The following is a 24715-nucleotide window of genomic DNA, read 5'->3' on the forward strand; positions in this document are numbered from 1 at the left end:
GCAATTCATGAAACTGAAGCATAAAGCGCCAATTTAGTTTCGGCTGTACAGTTACTTTTAAATTAATATAACCGTACCTTGAATAAAAATTACATGGTTAAACATACATAGTTCTGTTACTTATATTATGTGCAGGTTAGATTCAAACCTCCGTCTTTTACCGTTTTCTGTGGAATTTCCGAGTTTTTTAAGTTCTTGAATGATCTCTAGAAGGGTCGTCTTGTGTAATCGACCAATAGTAATCGGCCATCATATTTACATCCCAACGTCCCTGATAGCGTCGTTCTGCATCTTTGAAATCCTGGTGAAACCTTTCACCTTGTTCTTCACTGACAGCTCCTAAATTTGGAGGGAAATAATCCAGATACAAAGCTAAGAAATGAAGCTTAAGGCTCATATTACAACCGAGTTCCTTAAACTTTATCAATATTTTCCTTACAATTTCTTTGTACTGAGGGTCCTTAATGTTGCCAAGGAATTTTAATGCGCTCCATGCTTCTTTCTCAATTTTGGTCATCGTGTCTGTGAAATTTTTATCCTGGTTGTAGTTGTTTCCTTTCTGGCCAATTCACTGTATCCCAATGTTTATCCCGTGCCCTGCTATCCCATTTGCATAGGAAACAAGAAAATTTTGTATAGCCTTTTTGTAGTCCTAGCAACAATCCAATGATCTTCATATCACCGCAAATTTGCCACCCATGCTCGAGATATTTAATTTTTTCAAGCACCAACTTTAAGGTCTCCTATGTTTCAGACATTTTTGTGGAGTGTGCAAGTGGTACGGATGCCAGAACATTTGTATTATGAAGCAATAAGCCTTTAAACTTCTTTTGGAAGAGTCAATAAAAACACGCCAGTTACTAGGATCACACTCTTTCTGTCCTGATTGACGTAGAAGATTTGAAACATCCGTACAAAATGCAAGTTCATCTTCTTGAGTATAATACTTTTGGAATTCTTTGTCACAATTTCGGTACCAGGAAAATGTAACACCGTGTGCCAACATATTCTGTTTGCGCGATCTTGAATCAAGTAATTCACTTTTTTCTTTGGTTAGCTCTAAGTCCCTTCCTTATCAGATCATTCAATTCGGATTGAGTGAATTTGTCTGAAGGTGTGTCACATTGATATTGATGTGGCTCGAAATCTATTTCTTGACTGTGCCAGTATTTGTGGTGTATTGTTGCAGCGTTACGTGTTACCTCCAAACTCTCAACAACGTATTCCTTAATACCTATTTTATATTCTTGTCGGGCTGAATACCGGACCTGTGAAGATTACAAGATTATTTTGTGCATCTACAGAATGGTGTATTAATGAAGCTATGTAATACAGAGAGAGACTTTCAAAGGTGGTCAAATGAAGAAGTTATATCATGTTCAAGATCATGCTTCCACATCTCTGCACAGTATTTAAAATACAATTTACCGTTGGTCTTTTATAGCTTTTGTTGAGAGTTAAGGAGAATTTCCTGTTGTGTATGTTTATCAGGAACTCAAGGGAGACTTCATTAGTTAGTCGGAACATAGAAAGAATGATGAACTCTTCTCAGAAGAACTCTTAAGGTTTCACCTTACTTTTCCCTGCCTGCTGGCTCTTTAGAAATGTGTGCGCGTGCGTTTTGTATTCAGGAATCATTCAAGGCAAATATTTTCGCACTGCAAGTTGTGTGGTTAAGCTTATTTTAATACGTATAACTTTTGCTTTCTCAACGCTGCATTTGTTTCTACATTCGTCCCTGTTTTTATCTCCTCGTAAGATGTGTATTGTTTAATGTAACACCTTGTGTAAAAATTGGGGTTAAATGAAGGAGTTATATCATGTTCAAGATCATGCTTTCACGTCTCTGCACAATATTTAAAATGAAATTTACCGTTGGTCTTTATAGCTATTGTTGAGAGTGAAGGAGAATTTCCTGCTGTGTATGTTTATCAGGAACTCAAGGGAGACTTCATTAGTTAGTCGGAACATAGAAAAAATGATGAACTCTTCTCAGAAGAACTCTTAAGGTTTCACTTTACTTTTTCCTGCCCGCTGGCTCTTCAGAAATGTGTGCATGTGTGTGTTTTGTATTCAGGAATCATTCAAGACGAATATTTTCACACTACAAGATGTGTGGTTAAGGTTATTTTTAATATGTATAACTTTCCCTGTTTTTATCTCCTTGTAAGATGTGTATTGTTTAATTTCCTGTTGTGTATGTTTATCAGGAACTCAAGGGAGACTTCATTAGTTATTCGGAACACAGAAAGAATGATGAACTCTTCTCAGAAGAACTCTTAAGGTTTCACCTTACTTTTTCCTGCCTGCTGGCTCCTTAGAAGTGTGTGCGCGTGCGTTTTGTATTCAGGAATCACTCAAGGCAAATATTTTCGCACTGCAAGTTGTGTGGTTAAGCTTATTTTTAATATGTATAACTTTTGCTTTCTCAACGATGCATGTGTTTCTACATTCGTCCCTGTTTTTATCTCCTCGTAAGATGTGTATTATTTAATGTAACACCTTGTGTAAAAAATTGGGTTATATGAAGGAGTTATATCATGTTCAAGATCATGCTTTCACGTCTCTGCACAATATTTAAAATGAAATTTTACCGTTGGTCTTTATAGCTATTGTTGAGAGTGAAGGAGAATTTCCTGTTGTGTATGTTTATCAGGAACTCAAGGGAGACTTCATTAGTTAGTCGGAACATAGAAAAAATGATGAACTCTTCTCAGAAGAACTCTTAAGGTTTCACTTTACTTTGTCCTGCCTGCTGGCTCTTCAGAAATGTGTGCGCGTATGTTTTATATTCAGGAATCATTCAAGAAGAACACTTTCGCACTGCAAGATGTGTGGTTAAGGTTATTTTTAATATGTATAACTTTTGCTTTCTCAACGATTCATTTGTTTCTATATTCGTCCCTGTTTTTATCTCCTTGTAAGATGTGTATTGTTTAATGTAACGCCTTGTGTAATATAAATGCCTACATGCTGGCCTATTTCCCACATTTTGGCTGATGATGACGCAAAACAGCGTTGAAACTAGTTCCAAGTGCAAATACATGTTATAAATAAACTATAACATTTTTGTATTGAAAAGGTGGACCGTTTTAAGTTTTCCTATCATCCAATATTCAGGCAGGCTGTTATACTCAGTACGCAGCACTAATGCCATCTATCAAAGATGAATAGCAGCATAAGAGACAAAGAAGAACACAACAAACAATGGTCAATGTAATGTTATTGTTGACCAATTTTATGAGCTATCAATATTGTAGGCCTTGACTTTTACTCTGAAATACCACTCCATCGCCGGTACAATAAAACTAAATAAAACATGAATGATCGGAAATTGTATTCTCTACAACTTTTGTTGTGCAGTACTTTTCGACAGGACCAATAACATAGGAATTTAAAAATTAAATTTTAGGCACCTTCCCCTAAGCTACCATGTCATTCAGGGTGAATACAATTGTTTATAGTTTAGACTGTAGTTTCTTATCTCCCAACTCTATATACTGATTTTCATTAAATTCTGTTCACTCATTTTCTCGTGGCCCGGCGCTGATATGGACTTAGCAACAAAAATACACATTCTTAATATCTCTGTTATATTTAAACCTAGGAATTTCATTTTTGTCCGTATTGAACTGAGAAAGGATGTGTATTGTGTATTGTGGATGTGTATTGTTTAATTTCCTGTTGTGTATGTTTATCAGGAACTCAAGGGAGACTTCATTAGTTAGTCAGATCATAGAAAGAATGATGAACTCTTCTCAGAAGAACTCTTAAGGTTTCACCTTACTTTTCCCCCGCCTGCTGGCTCTTTAGAAGTGTGTGCGCGTGCATTTTGTATTCAGGAATCATTCAAGGCAAATATTTTCGCACTGCAAGTTGTGTGGTTAAGCTTATTTTTAATATGTATAACTTTGCTTTCTCAACGATGCATGTGTTTCTACATTCGTCCCTGTTTTTATCTCCTCGTAAGATGTGTATTATTTAATGTAACACCTTGTGTAAAAAACTGGGTTATATGAAGGAGTTATATCATGTTCAAAATCATGCTTTCACGTCTCTGCACAATATTTAAAATGAAATTTTACCGTTGGTCTTTATAGCTATTGTTGAGAGTGAGGAAGAATTTCCTGTTTTGTATGTTTATCAGGAACTCAAGGGAGACTTCATCAGTTAGTCAGAACATAGAAAAATGAGAACTCTTAAGGTTTCACTTTACTTTGTCCTGCCTGCTTGCTCTTCAGAAATGTGTGCACGTGTGTTTTATATTCAGGAATCATTCAAGAAGAACACTTTCGCACTGCAAGATGTGTGGTTAAGGTTATTTTTAATATGTATAACTTTTGTTTTCTCAACGATTCATTTGTTTCTATACTCGTCCATGTTTTTATCTCCTTGTAAGATGTGTATTGTTTAATGTAACGCCTTGTGTAATATAAATGCCTAAATGCTTGCCTATTCCCACATTTTGGCTGATGATGACGCAGATCAGCGTTGAAACTAGTTCCAAGTACAAATACATGTTATAAATAAACTATAATATTTTTGTATTGAAAAGGTGGACCGTTTTAAGTTTTTCCTATCATCATCTCTGTTATAGCCGGTAACGGTAAAAATATATTAGACATAAATGATCAGAAATTTAATTCTATGTAACTTTAGTTATGTAGTACTTATCGATAGGACCACTAATAACATAAATATTTGAAAATTAAACTTTAGGCCTTCCTTTAAACTTCCATTTCATTAAGCGTGAATAAAATGATTTATAGGTTAGATTGTAGTGGCTCATTCTCCAACTTTACATACCGATTTTCATTAAATTATTTTCAGTTGTTTTCTTGTGATAAGCGTACATACAGAAAGACAGAAATTACGGAAAAGTAAAAAGTACATTTTTTCCTTGTTACTGTGGACATGACCGAAACAGAAATACCATTCTTTTTAAATTCTAAGCAATGTACAGACAAAACTCTTATTTTATATACTGTATATAGATTCACAAAGGAGTCCGAAAATAACAATTCGTTTAACTATGTAGACTTCATAATCCCTCGTAATAATAATAATAATAATAATAATAATAGACTCTCTTACAAAATTTACAGAAAACCCACTCAGACAATCAACACTATTACACCTCGCTACATCCAGGAACCGTAATTTTTAATTTTTATTTTTAATTAACATCCAGGAACCTACAAAAAAAAAAAAAACACTGCAGCTTACAACAGTATGATTCACAGAGCTTTCAACATTCCCCCTTTTCCAGTGCAGATTTCAACAATGAAATTGAAACCATTAATGGCATAGCTGAAAATGGATACAATAAACTCTTCATAAACAAAATAATAAATAAATTAAGGAGTAAACCCAATATAACTTCAACCAAGAAAGAAAGACTATTCTTCATTTACATTATTACTCACAGCTAATGAATGTCAGCTGGATTGTTCAATCACCTAGCAAGTTCACACATTATTTTGTCAAATCACCTCTTAATTTATAAGATAAATTGCCGATCAAAGTCAACATCTTTTCCACAGATAAGTATTCATTTCTACTGCTGAATCTGCATCCAGTGCCATATGTTGAGCTAGTAAACTACTCTGATTTCAGTGCGCGGACCCATTACTGCTTTAGTCTAATCAGAAGGTTCCTTACATTCCAAGCTAAACCTATTACTCTAACAAAACCATTTCATCCCTGCTTTCCTACTATATACCATCTTTTCAGGTCTAATTTGATCTATACCTGCTGCTTTACAACAGTGTAATTTACTTTCCATGCTTCCCATTTCCTTGAGGGTGAGTTAACTAACCTTGTTCTCCTCCTCATGAGCTCCATTATTTGGGACAACAGAAATATTTCTTTTATGCTGAAAAGATTTTTGAAATATTCATTCCATCTCTCCAGTGATACCCTTTCATCGATGTACAGTCTTATCTACATTAGGTCTCGTTTGGAGCCATTTTTTATGTATCTTCTTTTCCTTTTACACCCTGCCCCGACTTCTTCATTCCAACAAAATGTTTACCTTTTCCCATCTTTACACACTGTTCCTAAGCATTCCCTTGCTTTTTCTACTACAGCATCCCTGTATGCCACCCATTCTCTTTCTATTCTTTGAATGTTACCAATGTACCAAAAAATATGTGCAACAGTAATAATAAGATAAAGGTATTAAGAATATCATTAGTACTGAATAAAGTGGAAACAGAATTATTTCCTTTCGAGGTTATCATGACTGGTGTCAATGGAACAGCGAATATGATATTAATCATCTGTATGTCAGACCTGGATGAATACATTGGGAGCTCATCATCAAAATTCTTTCAGCATTCTAATCCATCTATATAGAGCTTCTAGTTTCACTACTACAACCAACAAATGCATTAATTAACAACTGTGTTACAACCTTTGAGCAGGGAAGAACTTACAAGGAACTTCACCATTTAAAAATAAGATCAGAAAGAGTATGACTCATAATCCTTCAGAAGAAAACTCCTTCCTTATTTCACTCATACTAAATTCAAACTCACTTTGCACAATTTCATGTCAAGCAATTATTTCGTAGAACCAAATTTTTTCTTTCCAATTTTGTTTTACGTCACACCGAGACAGATGGGTCTTATGGCGACAATAGGATACGAAAGGCCTATGAGTGGGAAGGAAACGGCCATGGACTTAATGTAAGTTACAGCCCCAGCATTTGCCTGGTGTCAGCTGCCAACAGTGGGGTTCGAACTCACTATCTCTTGGAAGCAAGCTCATAGCTGCATGCCCCTAATTGCATGGTCAACTCACCCGGTTTATGTAGAACCAATTAATTATGTAAAGCAAGGGACATCTGTTGTGCTAAAACTGAAATTAAAAGACACAGGACCAATTACTCATCAAAGAGAAGAAAGGGATTGGAATAACCACAAGAGAGATGCTTCAATAAATTGCCAATTTATCTGAAACCATATAAGAAAAGGCTAGGAAAACAACAGATAGAGAATCTGCCACCTGGGTGACTGCCCTAAATACAGATCAGTAGTGAATGATTGACTGGGTGATTTAATTTATAGATCATTCACTGATAATACACTTCCAGCACAAAAAGAAATGTCACCTTGTCACTGGCATCCTAAATACAACTCCCAGTTACAAAAGAAAAAGGGGAAGAAATCATAAAATAAGTCAAACAAATACTGAGTAGATTGGTACTAAAACAAAGTAATGTACATGAATAAACATTATACACAGACAAATACCAAAACAAAACCAACAAAATAAAACGTGGAAGTTTTGCTAATCTCTGTGCTTATGAAGGACAAGGTCATATACAAAACAAGTGACAACTGTGACAAACACACTGCAGCATAGTGGTAGATCAAGACGTATTTATATATATATAATCCATAAATCATCCTGTCCTGTTGTGCATCTGTCCGGGAATTTTTACAGTTCAAACTTTCCATTTTGCTCAAAAATCTTGAAAGTGCCAAAAGTTCACCAGAAATTCTTTAAACAATTTCTTTTAAAATTCACAACATATCACTGGCTCTCATTTCCTGCTTCTTCTGGTTCACCTGCACAAAGGCGCATTAACCTGCCATCTTACCTATTACTGACACACATTTAATATGAGTGCTCTTCTGTAATTCTTATTCTTTGTAGTTCTGGCTACATAATACGAACCGAATTGAAGGTCGACGCTTTGTGGTATTCATTCTCAAAGCTAAATTCTCTTGAAGAGTATACCGTCACCTAAATTGACTTATAAGTTGTAATTCTTAGGCTTTATAGTTATGATTATGTACAGAATTGAAGATTGATTCTTTGTGATATCATTCACACAGTATCCTCTCGAAGAGAATACTGCCACCTAAGGCAAGTTCTTAACAGTAATTCTTATCTTTTCCTGTTCTCATATTTATTTGGTTCCTGATTAATGCCACTGTCTTGCAGCCAAAAGACGCAGTTCAGAGCTTTGTCCACTACTCGTTTGCTTAAATAATTGAATGATCTGATCAGAGGGGATTATTTATGCAACAACCACTACAACAAATTTAATGAAATCTTAGCTAAGCATACACATTTCAGACTGAAAAACTTAATTTTTATTAATTCATTGGAATTTCTTATGCTGATTAATAGATCTCTTATTCCAATTCCAGTTTTTAATAGTAATCTTCTTGAGATTGCATTACTCCCTGCATATAACATATTTTGTCATGTCAACCATGTTCGTGACAGCTAAATCTGAGAAGGATTCCACTACAACAGCGCTTATATCAGCTTCATGCTCATTCTCAGATCCTATTGTTTATGGAGAAGCCCAGCCTAATTTACTTGACTGCAAAGATTTTGCAATTGATTGCTTTTGTGACATCAATAGCACACAACAGAAATTCAACTTTCCAGAACTATAATTATTCCTGCAAAATAAGTTTTTTTTTTTTTTTTTTAATACATTGCAACCTTTTCCTGTGGTAAGTATATCTGCAAACAAGCAAAAGAAATGGTTATGAATTATTTTTTTGAAATGTATATCAAAAGCCAAGAAATCTGTGAAAGAGTTCATGGATTGTTTTTAGGAAATGGATAACATATTTATTAGAAACTACTCCAGGGAAATACATTTAACTCAAGACGAGGTCAGAAAATGAGAACACAGGTCCCTGAAATCTACAGAATTAAGAGCTTCTTTGACTGGAAAATAGTATGGAACATGCAAAATATGATCAATTGAGTCTACAGATGAAAGAGATACCCATTTGTTTAGATGCAACAAGAAGAAAAGAAATTGTTATGATCTCTGGAAGAAAGAGAGGACTGACTGATATAAGATCCAACCAGAAAACATGAAGAAAGACCACTACAGGGAGAAAAAAAATCACTCAGGAAAGACAAGTCAAGAGGAAGATTATTCACTAAGATAAGTATTGGACTGAAGAATACTGCAGTGAGACCTGTCTGAAAGACATTAAAAGAAAACTGTTCCTAAAGACTAATTTTTGAAGGAAGTGATTTAAAAGCCCATAAGAAAAACTAGCCTCACATTTTCTTTGTCCAGACTCTTTTGAAAGACCACTTCCCAGTGAAATACGGAGGAATATAACACACAGAAGAAAGAATTGTGAATAGTAAATCCTTACTACATTCTTGAAGAGTTAAGAGATACTATGTACCACAGTTTTGTTCCAAAAGGTAAGGTCTGTAATTCCCAGTCCCAATAAGGAAGGAAGCCCACTGATCTTTATCAGTTAGAAGTTTAAATAAGCTGTTCAGTACAGTTTTAAAAGTAGAGCAAGAGGGAGTGGGTCATAACAGTTAATTTTTTGACAATACAGATGTATAAGAATGCAACAATCATGTCATCTCTTGATGATCACATACTTTGATCCATAAAAGAGAAAGTGGATTATCAGGCAAAAAAAAAAAAAAAAAAAAATAGCCAAAACAATTAAACGCAGCAAAACAGATTACATTTTAACATCAACAGACAGCATTTTTATTGAGAGCAATGCTAACATGAATCGCAACATTAAGAAGAAACATCATGAAAAATATGACGATATTCAGGAGATGTTCGAATGGTTCAAAAGTGCATTATCAAAGAACTTTACAATTAGTGGACAGCTAATGAAAGAAAAAGCATTGGAAATTGCTGCAAATATTGAAGTAAGAGATTTTACTGCTAGGAATGGCTGGGTGGAAAAGTTCTGCAAGTGTAATAACATTGTTCTTCAGTCGATGGTGAACCAGGCAATGAAAGTGATGTAACTTTCATGAACTGGAAAAAATTGTCTCCCTCCAATTATTGAAGGAAACAATATGAAAGATATCTTAAATATGGATGAAACAGGGCAGTGATCTTAATCTTTGCCATCGAAATCACTGCCGATTAAGAGCAATGTGCACGTAGTAAAGTTTTGAAAGAGCGTTTAACAGTATTATAATAATAATAATAATAATAATAATAATTTTATATACCACTAACATTTTTTTTTGCCATTTGTTTTACGTCGCACCGACACAGATAGGTCTTATGGCGACGATGGGATAGGAAATGTCTAGGAATTGGAAGGAAGTGACTGTGGCCTTAATTAAGGTACAGCCCCAGCATCCGCCTGGTGTGAAAATGGGAAACCACGCAAAACCATCTTCAGGGCTGCTGACAGTGGGGTTCAAACCCACTACCTCCTGGATGCAAGCTCACAGCTGCACGCCCCTAACCGCACAGCCAACTCGCCCGGTATACCACTAACTACTTTTACAGTTTTCGGAGGTTTAACAGTCACTTTCTCTGAGGTATTCGTATGTAACTTAAAAGGTTTTTGGTCTGTTGAATACACAAGTTGAACATAAATATTACACTATACCATACCTGTAAAAAAAAAAAAAAAGCACATTATTAAACAAGGGATAAAAATACACACTTGTTTGACAGACTTAAAAGCTTTTAAGTTGCATTTAACTGAACTGACACTGGAAACTACGGCTTCCTTCTTAACAAAGGTATTCACATACGTTTGAAAAAAAAATGTTTTTTTGGGTGGAATTTTTCACTTTCTTCTATTTTTGTTTCCTGATGAAAGCTTAATTCTTCTGCTTCAAGAATATACGTTTTTTTACATGTTTCGTGCATTAACATGCTCAGAAAGTATATTTCAAAGGATCAGTGCACCCATGTCTCTCGGCCTGAGGTGGCCATGGCGCCGCTGCACAGAGAATTTCATGGTTCCTTTCAATGTTTTATTTCAAGTTTGGTGCTCAATGTTGCACAACAGCTCTCCAGAAATGGCTCCACATGCATCTTTTCCTTTCTTGGAACAGTAATACTCATTGGTAACGGCAGCTTCCATGGTTCCCAAGACTGCGTGTTTTGAGTGAAAATATTGTCACATTGCCTGTTTACCTGTGTGCATTTGGGTGTATATTAGTTGTCATATGCCCTAAATATAAAAATGTGAAAAAGAAACAATGTAGTTTTCATAGTAACCGGTACAAAAAACCCAGTGAAAATGAAAACAACGAAAAAGTTGTGAGTACTGGGCAAAGTTGTGCATCACAATCAAAGATCAGACCTTTCAGGTGACTAGTGTTTCAGATTAAGGGTTATAAACTTCATGTTGTTGGTCCGTATTGAACTGAGAATAACATATGAGTAACAACACAGTAAAGGTTTCCACCTATTGAATACAAAATATATTCATAATATTTTAAAATTACATGGAACTAGTTTCAACCCATCTAGGGGTCATCATTAGCCACATCAAAGCAAAGATCACTCTTGATGAAATCCTACGAAATTTTAACAGTAAGATTATTATGGAATAACAAGTGAATGTGGTAAATGAAAAGAGATGTTAGTATGGGACAGGTGAGTAATAGCTAATAAATATACAAGGAATATACATAAGAGGTTTGGAACAAAGTATAAAAGGGGGCTTAGTGTTGTAAAAATTATATAACCATGGAAAACAGTAAGTCCTTATAATGAAGAATGTTTCAGATGGCTGTGACTTACCTGGTGATAATTTTAATATAAATACTGACAAAGATTGCCTTCAGAATTTAATAAACGTTATAGCATGCCCTAGTTGCTTTCAAAGCTCTTCCTTGAAGGTTAGGAACTTCAAAAATCATAGATTTAAAAGGGCTGTAGTTCCTGGTTTGGTATGTGAATTGTGTGGTTGTGAAAGCAAGACATTCTGTTCTTCCTGATGTAAATAGATGCCTTGTTTCTAACATGAGATTAGTAGGTGAGGCCAAAACGTTCGCTTGTGTTATGAACCTCTCTCTACCACCCTTGCCAAAGGCTTATAATAAGCATATGCAAACTTCATCTTCTATTGTGTCTTCCCATGCTAAAGACTGCGTGAAGTCTGCTGCCCAAGAGGTACTGAAGAAAGGTAAAGGATATGGTGTTTCTGTGGATGGTAGTCTACATGGCAGAAACGTGCTATTCTTCAGTCTGGTGTTATATGTTCAATATCTGTTGGCAAAGTTCTAGATGTTGAGATAATGTCCAGAAACTATATTGGTCATAAAAAGCATTCAAATGATGATAAGCATTCCCCATCCTCTTTAGATTGGAAGGCTGATCATGCTGCAACCTGTACCAAAAATTTACCTACTACGAAACTGCATGGCACAGTAAAAATATTTTCTCAGTCAAGTGAGAGTAGAGGTCTGTAGTATGTTGATTTCTATGGGGACCAGGGTTCCAAAAGTTACAAGGGAGTATGTGATTCCAATCCATACAATTGTAAAGAAGTCAACAAACTGGAATGTGAGGGCCACTAGAAAAAGCATTTAGGAACAGCTCTTAGAAAAATTGTACAACAGAACAAAAAGATGGGAGGTAGAGGCAAATTAACTGGGGTACTGAAAGACAAGTGTCAGAATTATTTTGGAACTGCTTTGCATTATAACTGCAGTTCCATACAAGATACGACAAATGCTACATGGGCAACACTGTATCATTTGATTGCCAATAAAGACAGGCCTTCCCATCACAGATGCCCTATAGGAACAGACAAATGGTGTTCATACCAATGAGCCAAAACTAGAAATCAACTTGACAGTTACAAGCATAAAGCAAGAATATCACTGGAAGTCGTACATGCAATGCAGTATGTGTATGAAGAGCTCTGTGATCCAAAAATATTATCAAAATGTCTTCCATGGTTTTACATAAAATACAAATGAGTCATTCAATGCTACAGTATGGAAGAGGTGTAGAAAAGATACATATGTGGGGTTGTCCAAGGTCAAAAGGGGGGTCATGGATGCTGTTTTACACTTTAATTGTGCAAACAAGATTGAAAATAGGTTTTAAGAACATTGTGCTTGGTAGATACTTAGCATCAACAGTGTCACAAGCTGATGAGGCACATGTGTGCAGAAGTGTGAAGGAGGTACCTAAGAGGAAGAGAGCTGAAAGAGAACAAGAAACTTGAAGAGGTTGGTCCCACCTATGCAGCAGAAGAATTCTAATATTTTCAGGGAGGAAAAAAAAAAAGAAAGTCTAATCATAATGCAAAACTTTGAACTGAATTTACTCAAAACTAAGAATTTTGTTGCTTTTTCAGGTTCAAACAACAATAAGTCAAGTTCTAATTCAGCTATCTATATCAAAAAGGTCTCAAATTAAAGATCATTAATTTTGGAATTTCTGTACTAAAACTGAGGGGAAAAACTATCCCTGTTCAAAAACTGTGAGGGAAGAAAGGATTTTTTTTTAATTTTGCATTTTTGAAAGAATATTGTTATAATTCTTAGTGTAATGGTGATAAACTAATGCATTTGGTGGGGGACATAAAGAATGCTAATGATAATATAAAAAATGGCTTTCACGGCTGCAGATCTTAAAATCACATGAATAGAACAAGCTTTCGGGTGGTTAGGCTATATGCATTTTGCAGAGTTTCGCCCAGACGTGCCATTTGGGCTCATCAGCTGGATTGGATAAAAGAGAAGCTGGTTCTATTCCTGTGATTGTAAGCTAATGATAATTGTTTGTTGAAGGAAAAATTACAATAAATGCATTATAGTTGTTTATGGAAACAAGAGAGGTCCACCTATTCAATACCATATAATGTTATAAGGTAAATTATAACATAAATAATATAATAATATAAATAATATAAATTATAACAATTTTGAGATGGACCTCTCTTGTTTCCATTAGATTCTCCGTTCAATACAGAATTAACATGAAGTTTTTAAACTTGAATTATAGTAGTTGCTAGGTGATCTCAAAAAAGTGTCATTTTTTAATTAAATATTTTGAACACCCCCTAAATTGTAACTTGAGCAATCTGGTGGCATAAGCGTCTTCAATTACCTCTCAGTAACAAAATTTTAAAAGTTTTGGTGTAAAAATATGGATTTTTTTATGAAACATACGTATATGAATACCTGAATGGAGATGGTGAAAATAACTGCCGTTCGTCATCAGCAAATCTCTCCCTCCAAGGTCCTTCAAAAATATGGATTTTGGAACAATGGGCAAGCAAAGAAGAAATCTTGGATGACAAAACCTTTTTTTGAAGAATGGCTTTCAAATTTTGACAAAAATTTCAAGCATTGCAAAATGTAAGGAAAATTGCGAGTTACTGCATGTTGTAAAACTTGTTTTGGTATTTTCTAAAGTGAAACACCTAGCTTTTGAAGAATGTTAATGAATACTGGAAAACCAATACATTTTAGCAGAATAAATTAAGATTTTATATAAGAAATTAAGCCTCTTCCACATTTTTTTTTTTTTTTTTTTTTTTGCCAGTGAGTACATATTAAGACAAACACAACCGGGTGAGCGGCTCAGACAGTAGAACCTGATAGAACCTGACAGGTTTGATCCTGGCTCAGTCCAGGAGTACTTGAAAGTGCGCAAACATTCAATAGTTGCTAGATTCACGGGCATGAAAAATAACTCCTGTGGGACAAACTTCCGGCCTCAGCATCTCCGAAAACTGTAGAAGCCATTAGCGGGACGTAAAGCCAATATTATTAAGATGATCAAAAAACCCAGCATCCAAGCTACAGGAATTTACCAAATGCAATTAAAATCCCCAGCATGGCTGGGAATCGAATCCAGGGCCCTGAGAACATAAGTCTGCTACATTGACCATTCAGTTAATGAGCCATCACGCTAACGTAGATAAGAGAAAAAAACATACCTCTCCAATTGCTCTGTACTTACCAATACCCAGATAATTCTTCATACCCTAGCAGGCATGGTGCTCCCAGAATGAATGACGTGGCTGTGGTTTTCCAAAATACCAACGGTGAGCCACCTTTTGAATGGGATTTTGTTATACTTTTAAGACCAAATGCTAACAATCCTGCAGAAAGCATCCTTCATCCATGTTTGGAGCCAACTAGCACCTGCTGCTGATAGGTTACCTTTTACACAATTGTAGTGGTAATGTCATGTAACAGAGATGAGTGGTGGCAGAGAGCATGTCTCAATTAACAACAGTCAATGTAATGTTATTGTACATCAATTTTATGGATTTAGGACACTGTGGGCCACCGTACTCAATTCTCTTGCAGCTCAGCGTTAACTGGGCATCTGATGTCAGGGGATTCTTTCATTTTCACTTCCCCTCAAGAACTGCCTTTTATAGTTTTCTTTGCGTTTTGATTCCCATTTCGATGGTTATCTTTATTATCTTCCTGACCAATATCGCTGATGATCATGTCATTTTGTAACTTATGGCCGATGATAATGTAGTTTTGTATTTAATAAAAACAATCATGACAACAGTGACCATGATCACTATTTAACTCATTATCTTGACAACTGAACAATATTTCCATGTCGGCGAGGACCATAATGTTCAACTTTTCTGCTTAGAGAGGGACTTGAGGTTTGCCAAGTAGGCCTACTTGCGCTTTCTCTGAGTATGTTTCTCCCTCCTTTCCTTTGTCCACAGGTCACCTGTTTTCTTCCAAGGTGGTCTGTCCTGAAACCTCTTTTGTTTAAATTATTCTTCTGAGAGGTACTCGGTTTCTGTTGTCGTTTTCAGTCAGTCCCAGTTCCTGTATGTCTTTCTTCACTTCCGTTAGTCATGGTGTCCCTATCTTCCTGTTCTTCCAATAGTCAAGAAGCCAGTAGGTCACCCTAGTTGGGTTCATCCTTGGGATTTGTCCATAGAAAGTCAAGACACCTCTTCCTGGCTAGGTCTGTGATTTTTTTTTCAATATAACTGTATAGCTAGAGCCTCCGTGGCTCAGGCGGCAGCACGCCAGCCTCTCACCACTGGGTTCCGTGGTTCAAATCCCAGTCACTCCATGTGAGATTTGTGCTGGACAAAGCGAAGGCGGGACAGGCTTTTCTCTGGGTACTCCGATTTTCCCTATCATATTTCATTCCAGCAACACTCTCCAATATAATTTCATTTCATGTGTCATTCATTAATCATTGCCCCAGAGGAGTGTAGCCGGCACAATTCCTATCCTCGCCACTAGATGGGGGCTTTATTCATTCCATTCCTGACCCAGTCGAATGACTGGAAAAAGGCTGTGGCTGTATAGCTCCTGGTTTGGTCGCCTTCTGTACTCGCCATCGACTAGTATCTAGTATCTTTCTCCAGATCTTCCCCTCCTGGACCTCCAGTATGTCCAACAATCCTCATCCTATTCAGTATCAAGCATTCTGTGGCGTATAGGGCTTCTGGGTGGGACTCTGGTAGTGCCTCAATTTGGTGTTACGAGAGAGGCATTTCTTGTTATAAATGTTCTTGGTCAGTCGATATGCTAACTCTTAGTTTGTTAATCTGGGTTCCAACCATTCTCCCAGGAACTTAAATCTATTAATTTTTTCAATCTGGCCCTGTTCCAACTGTAGTTCGCTGGGAGTATCCCTGATATTCAAGTATTTTGTCTTTTCTAGACACACCTGTAATCCCACCTTGGCAGCCCGGTGTTTAAATGCATTGAGCTGTTTCACTGCTACTTCTACTGAGTTTGCCACAAGGCCAGGTCATCTGCGAATGCCAAAAAGTCTACTAGTAGTCCCTTCCACTTCAATGCGAGCTAAGACACTGCATTTCCTGTTTATTAATTCTTCAAGAGAATTACGAGTGATTCCACTTTTGAAATAAATAAATTCTACTACTGCAATGTGTTCAGTAAAAGAACTGAACTTGTAGTAGTCGTTTATTCTTGCATCATATATGTGTATAACACAAAAGAACTTCTAATTGTTATTTATTCCTCATCACATTTATAAGTAACATGAAAGAACGTGCAGTAATTATTTTTGACTGTGTCGTGATGCTTATGTTATCATTTTATTTATATTTTTTTCTGATGGCCGACAATGTGGTTCCTTCAACATCACGAGACACACCCAACTAGCCAAAGTATTTCATTTTTGTTTGTCAAATTCTGTAATAGAGAAGTGTAAATATGAATATATTTATGTCTGTAACATACTTTATGCATGTTTGCTATCCGCGGTAAATAATACACAGTAATCTACCAACGCGTGTGGCGCGTAATCCGTTTGATGACCAGTATTACTTCTCGATTTCAACCACCGTATAGGTCACACACCAGGCGCGTGAGTGGTATAAGTCCACGAGTTCAATAGAACTCGTCCTACCAACGTACAAAACTTCGATAATTACAACTTTTAAAGAGTCCCACACAAATATTTTGCTGGTTGGCGGGTATGTCACGCTATGCTAATACACAGTGAACGTGTTAAAAGAAATGAATATCACAGAAGATATCATCAGGGATCGCAAGGCTTTTGGGAATCTGGTTGCAAAGCACAAGTTCACGGAAAATGCTAAAAGAAACACAGGGAAGCAATGGACAGAAGAACGCAAGAAACAGCATGGCGAGTTCATGAAGAGAATTTTTTTTTTTTTTTTGCTAGGAGCTTTACGTCGCGCCGACACAGATAGGTCTTATGGCGACGATAGGATAGGAAAGGCCTAGGAGTTGGAAGGAAGCGGCCGTGGCCTTAATTAAGGTACAGCCCCAGCATTTGCCTGGTGTGAAAATGGGAAACCACGGAAAACCATTTTCAGGGCTGCCAATAGTGGGATTCGAACCTACTATCTCCCGGATGCAAGCTCACAGCCGCGCGCCTCTACGCGCACGGCCAACTCGCCCGGTGAAGAGATTTTGGGAGGAGAAGAAACGAAAACCATCATCAAGCTAACAAGTTCCAACGCACTCTGTAAGCGGGCATAACGAAGAAAGAAAGAAAATAATAATAATAATAATAATAATAATAATAATAATAATAATAATAATAATCGTCGTCTATGTATTGGTGTATTTAGTGTAACTACACATTTCTGTAGTTAGCTGTTATTCTCATTAAATTATAATTAGAATATGACTAAGTAGTAGTATAGTTATTTTATCAGTTAGTATCTTGCTGAATTCACTGTCATGAAATCCTTGGGTAGTACAGAGTATTTCTTTCCTGTGAGATATATATACAGTCTTAGACTGAACAAAATGAAGACAATACCTAGATACCAACCCAAGCAATGGCTCCATCCACGTTGATGGAGAGACCTTACCGAAGACCATAAGCTTCAGCTATCTAGGATCTCATCTACAGATTGATAGTGGGATAGGTGATGAAGTGCAAAGAAGGATAAAAGCAACATGGACGAGATGGAGAGAAGTCACAAGTGAACTCAGCGACAGAATGACGTCACTACATCTGAAGTCTAAAATATACCGCATAGTAGTACGTCCTGTTGCTTTAAAGGTGTTGAATGTTGACCAGCTGACAAAGCTACAGGGCTACACACCATGGAAATGCTCATGATCTGTTGGTCAATGAGCACTCCTGCATCATTTATTTATTTATTTATTTATTTATTTATTTATTTATTTATTTATTTATTGGTGACAAAAGGTCCCATGAGCCTCTGGCTTGTGATAGGGACAGTACAGTACATACTTTTCTTAAGGCGACACAATACATTTCATATACAATAACTTTTTCAGTAAAGAGACAAGTACATTTTTGAATAACTAAGACATAGTTGTTTTTTTAACATGTTAGTGTCACATAATTTAATTAACAAAGTTTTATTCCACCTACTCAATACTTTACAATAATTGCAATGCCTATGTATACATTACAAGGTGTTGTTAAGGGACTAGTTTTGACCCTGTGTGGGTCAGCCTAAATAAGGTACACTTTTATTTGTCGATATCCCGGAACAATATTTTGTTAATAATATTGAAAAAATGAGCTATATGTGTAATGTGATAATGTGCATATAAAATAGTTAAATGTATGAAATGTTATGTGAGATAAAATTGTATCGTGGTACTGATCAATAGATAGTGAATTGTCCAAGATTACATATATTCCAGTGAGACTATAAATATAGTACCACATCGATTTTTACAATAATGGTAGAAATATTACATTTACATTAAAATTGCATAATGATAAAACTATAAAATGCCAGTCTGAATACAAAGTCCATATGCTTCTAGTGAATTCTACCGTTCAATCATATGAAAATGAAAATCGACAGCCTGTTTCCAGTCATTCGACCGGGTCAGGAATGGAATGAATGAAGCCCACATCTAGTGGCGAGGATAGGAATTGTGCTGGCTGCCGAAGCCTGTCGCACTCTTCTGGGCGGAAAACTGGAGTACCCGGAGAAAAACCTGTCCTGCCTCAGCTTTGTCCAGCACAAATCAGACACTGACTGACCACGGAACCCAGTGGTAAGCCGCCGGGGCGCTGCCGCCTGAGCCACAGAGGCTCTCGTTCAATCACATCTTCTGTCAAAATATTGAATATTTGTTATATACAACATTGGCGCAGAAGGTATCTATCTTGCTAAAATCCAATGTTTTATGATTCAAACAATGCATACAGGCTGAATATAAGCGACTTTTTATAGTATAAGGAGTTCTGCATATGATGAGAGGTGAAATCCCCAATCCAAGATGGAACCACTAGAACCTGATGATGAGAATAGAAAAATTAAAATTAACACGAGGATCTTTGAAGAAAAAGAAAAGAAAGGGAGGAAAACAAAGAGAAAGAGTACTCACCTTGCGCGGCAATGTAATCGGCTTGAACGGCAGTGTGCAACTGGAACGAGTATGTGTTGGGAATGGCAAGGAAAGCAGGAGGGGAGGAGGTTGGTAAGGGGAGGTCCTATCAGGTGGAGCTGATAGCGTGGGGCAAGGTGTGAGGGTAGGTGGGGCTGAAGGATGCAGGAGTGATGGTGATTGTCTCAACGAAAGACCTTTCATTAACTTTAAGAATGATTTTTGATCGGCTAGATTGTTTTTTCTGAGAAAAGTAATTAAAAAAATCAAATAAAATATTTGATTTTTCCACGATTTCATTAAGGTTGTAATTAGCATTGAAATACTGGTCCAGATGTATGTAGAATTTCTCGATTAAATTAAGCAGAGGACCCTTGTTAGCTATTTCCAGATGTCCATGTTTTGTTCGATATTCGTGAAATTATGGTTGTAATCAACCATGTGTTGGCCGATAGCCGAAAATTTATTATATTTATCTGCATTGGTGTGTTCAGAATATCTCATATTAAAACTTCTCCCAGTTTGCCCTACATAAGATATTAGTACAAGTTACATTTGATCCTGTAAACACCTGATTTTGCATAACTGTTGAACTTGCTGATGTGTGACGTGTTATGTAGAATGTGCATACTGTTGTTATTAGTTTTGAATGCTATTTTTACACCTTTCTTTTTAAAAATATTAGTGATCTTATGAATTTCGTTGTTAAAAATGAAGGTGGAGAAGGATTTGTATTTTTGTAATTCTTTCTTGAGTGTTGTTTTAGGACGAAATTTATGTTTATTAATTATACTTTCTATGAAGTGATTATCGAAGCCGTTGAATTTTGCAATGCTGCGGATAGTATTCAGTTCAATAGAGAGATCCTTCTTGGCCATAGGTATGCTGAATGCTTGATGAACTAAGCTATTATATGTCGCACTTTTATGGGATTGGGGCTGCGTTACATATAGTAATAGCGGATTGGGTGGGTATCCTAAAAATTTTATAAGTTAAAGAATCTGAATGTCTTGAGATAGATCTAGAAAGTTGATCTTTTGATCAATTTCTCATTCTAATGTGAATATGATATGGAAATCGATACTATTGAACCCAAGGAGGGTGGTGGGAGCGTCAATTGATTTTTCATCTATGATTACAAAGACATCATCAACATACCTGACCCAGAAGTTGTTGTTGTTGTTGTTGTTAGTCGTTTAGTCGCTTTCGACTCTCCGTGACCCCATAGACCAAAGTGCGCCATTTCTTCCTGTCGTATACTATTTTCCGAAGTCTTTCTAAATTGAGAGCCGTGGCTTCCTTGATGTCATCAATCCACCTCATCAGTTGTCGCCCTCTTCTCCTGTTACCATCAGTCTTCCCCAGCATTAAGGTCTTTTCCAGTGAATCATGTTTTCTCATGATATGACCGAAGTACTTTAGTTTTTGCCTGAGTATTTGACCTTCCAGTGAACAGCCTGGGTTGATTTCCTGTAATATGGACTTATTAGATCTCTTCGCAGTCCACGGAACTCTAAGGAGTTTTCTCCAACACCATAGTTCAAATGCATCTATTCTTCGGCGCTCAGCCTTTCTTACTGTCCAGGTTTCGCTTCCGTACATTGCTACTGGGAAGACCATAGCCTTCACTATACGAATCTTCGTTCTTAAAGTTACGTCTCTACTCTTGAAAACGTTATCAAGGTTGGCCATTGCCTTCCTCCCAAGGAGCAAGCGTCTCTTAATTTCATGGCTGCAATCGCCATCAGCAGTTATTTTGGAGCCCAAGTAGATGAAACTAGGAACAACCTCCATTGTTTCATCATTTACATGCCAGGAGGTGATAGGTTTAGTTGCCATGATTTTTGTTTTCTTGACTTCAACCTTAGTCCAGCTTTTGCACTTTCTTCTTTCACCTTCATTAGTAGATACTTAAGTTGTTCTTCACTTTCTGCCAACAGGGTGGTGTCATCAGCATATCTAAGGTTATTTATATGTATCCCACCAATTTTAGCTCCAGTTTCTGTTTCATCTAATTTGGCATTCCTCATCACATACTCTGCATATAAGTTGAATAAGTAAGGTGACAATATGCAGCCTTGACGTACACCTTTCTCAATCTTGACCCATTCAGTTGTTCCATATAGGGTTCTCACCGTAGCTTCCTGATCAGAGTAGAGATTTCTCATAAGGCAAATAAGATGATCTGGTACTCCCATAGTCTTGAGTACTTGCCACAATTTATTGTGGTCGACACAGTCAAAGGCTTGAGCATAGCCAATAAAGCATAAGTATAGGTCTTTCTGGAATTCTCTTGCTTTCTCCATAATCCAGCGAATATTAGCAATTTGATCTCTGGTTCCTCTGCCTTTGCAGAAACCGGCTTGTTCTTCAGGTAGTTCTCTACATACTGCCGAAGCCTATTTTGCAGGATCTTGAGCATAACCTTACTAGCATGCGATATAAGTGCGATTGTTCGGTAGTTTGAATATTCTTTAGCGCGGCCCTTCTTTGGAATTGGGATGAACACTGAGTTTTTCCAATCTTTTGGCCACTGCTGGGTTTTTCATATTTGCTGACATATTGAATGTAGCACTTTCACAGCATCCTCTCCTAGGATTTTGAACAGTTCTGCTGGGATTCCATCGTAACCACTTGCCTTATTGTTTGCAATACTTTCTAGGGCCCACTTGACCTCACTTTCTAAGATATCTGGTTCTGGCTCTGACAACAGAGTAACTTCATCAACAGGAGTATTCCCATCTTTCCTATACAAATTGCCTACATATTCCCTCCACCTTTCTTTAATCTCTTCTGCTTCAGTAAGATCTTTTCCATTTTTATCTTTTATCATTCCAATCTTAGCCTGGAATTTCCCTCTGACGTCTCCAATTCTTATGTAAAGATCTCTTGTCTTACCCAGTCTGTTATTTTCCTCAACTTCCTTGCACTGTTCATTCAAAAAGGCATTCTTATCTCTTCTAGCTAGTTTCTGAAACTCTGCATTTAATTTAGACATTTTCGATCTTTCCCCTTTGATTTTTGCATTCCTTCTTTCTTCTGCTATTTGTAGTGCTTCACCCGATAACCATTTGGCCTTCTTCTTGTTCTTTTTCTTGGGAATATGCTTTTCCGCTGTCTCCTTAACAACACAACGTACTTCTGACCATAGCTCTTCTGGAACTCTATCTCTTAAATCTAATCCATTAAATCTGTTTCTAACCTCTACTGTATATTCAAGAGGTATGCTATTTAGGTCATATCTGCTTGATGGTTTAGCTCTGTCAATCCTCTTTAATTTGAGCCGGAATTTGGAAATTAAGAGCACGTGATCTGATCCACAATCAGCCCCAGGCCTTGTTTTGGATGACTGTACAGCACTCCTCCACCTTTGACTACAGAGTATGTAGTCGATCTGATTCCGACATTTACCATCTGGCGAGTTCCAGGTGTATAGGCGTCGTTTGGGCAATTGTAACAGTGTGTTGGTAATGACCAGTGAGTTGTCTTGACAGAATTCTAGGAGTCTCTGTCCAGCTTCATTTGTTGTGCCAAGGCCAAATTTTCCCGTTACTCCATCTACAGTTTGATTTCCTACTTTGGCATTCCAGTCGCCAATAATGAAGACGACATCCTTCTTTGGTGTTAACTGTAGCAATTCTCGTAAGTCTTCATAAAACTCGTCAATATCTTCCTCTTCAGCTTCAGTGGTTGGTGCGTATAAATTTGTATGACTGTGATGTTAAAAGGTTGGCCTTGAAAACGTACAGACATCATTCTATCAGTTTTAAAATTGCACCCCATTATAGTGTTACGCACCCTGTTGCTAACTATGAGGGCAACTCCATTTTTCCTTTGGTTTTCATGTCCACAATAGTATACCAGAAGTGAATATGATCAAATTTGCTGTCAATTTTGGTGTGCCCAAGGAAATCGTGGTATATTTCTGCTAAAATACCTGAGGCCGGTGAACCCATTGCCAGACCATTCTGTCGGTAGATGATACCATTGAACATGAAAAGGTTGTTTACAACTAATTTTAGTGAAGTGATAAAGTCTTGAATCTCTAATTTACTTAAATGACTGTTTTTATTCAAATTACTTTCAATTATAGGAATTAACTTTAAAATTTGAATGCTGGGGTACATGTTTACAATATCAAAAGAGTGGATAGAATAATCGGGTTGCATACTGAACTTATTTAGTTTATCTATTAGCTCATAAGTGTTTTTAATGGACTTCTTAGATAAAAAATTACAGTTATTCCTTAAAAACCTTTGGATAAATTGTGATGTTTTGTACAATGGACTAAAACTTTATTAATTAAATTATATGTAATCTTAATTCAATACAGAACCAAATATGAAATTCATAACCTTGGATGTTAGCATCATAGTTTTTCAGAAGTATATTCAGATACTGCATGGCTGTAAGATATTAACCCGCCAGTGGTCGCTATATGAGCAAAATGCTCACGGTCATAGAAAATCATCTGCTCTTTTAAACAGCATGTAGTTTCGAACTTGAGCCCTGGTGTACCTTCGCACTGCAGTTCTGAGAGAAGGACGGATGCATTGAAACGCACATCTGTGACCTTGAGAAGGGACAGGGAGGGAGGACATATCAGTGACCATCAAGGATGAGCATTTTGCTTCACGCACAACCAGTCACGTTGGCGCTAATTTCTGTGTGTGTTATAGTTTAGCTATTGTTGTATGCTGTTTCATAGTTGAAACAGTTCTTTGCAACTTATTGTATTAATGTGTTGTATAATTAGTGTGTATTGCAAGCCATCCACTTCATAACCGTATTGATGAGTACAATCAACAAATTAATTTAAAAACCACCTAATCGATTGTATCGAACGTATCGATTAGGTGGTTTTTAAATTAATTTGTTAATTAGTGCGTGACGATGGCTTCAAGTCTTGACATTTTAGCTTGGTTTGATGAAACTCCTAGTGATCAACTCGAGGGCGAAAACCGTGACTCGGACTGTGAACAAGTGAATACAGAGAAAATATTACGGATACTGAACAGTCCGAGCCAGAAGAACGTGTTGATGGAACCGAACCTGGAGAACAATCTCTACCTGGCGAACAACATAATTATGTTGGAGGTAAATGAGAATTTCATGTTTAGTGACAATGTTTATATAGGGAAAGACAAGGTGACAAAGTGGGGCA

At 36.8% G+C, this 24715-nt stretch overlaps 1 protein-coding gene across 2 annotated transcripts in view; it reads right to left on the reverse strand.

Moving 5' to 3' along the window:
* Nucleotides 1–24715, reverse strand: part of Sirt7 (sirtuin 7) — a 197416-nt gene that overhangs the window by 115325 nt on the left and 57376 nt on the right. The gene's annotated exons all lie outside the window — the stretch shown is intronic.

This window comes from Anabrus simplex, chromosome 6, assembly GCF_040414725.1.
Source record: "Anabrus simplex isolate iqAnaSimp1 chromosome 6, ASM4041472v1, whole genome shotgun sequence".
In the NCBI taxonomy this organism is placed as follows: domain Eukaryota; kingdom Metazoa; phylum Arthropoda; class Insecta; order Orthoptera; family Tettigoniidae; genus Anabrus; species Anabrus simplex.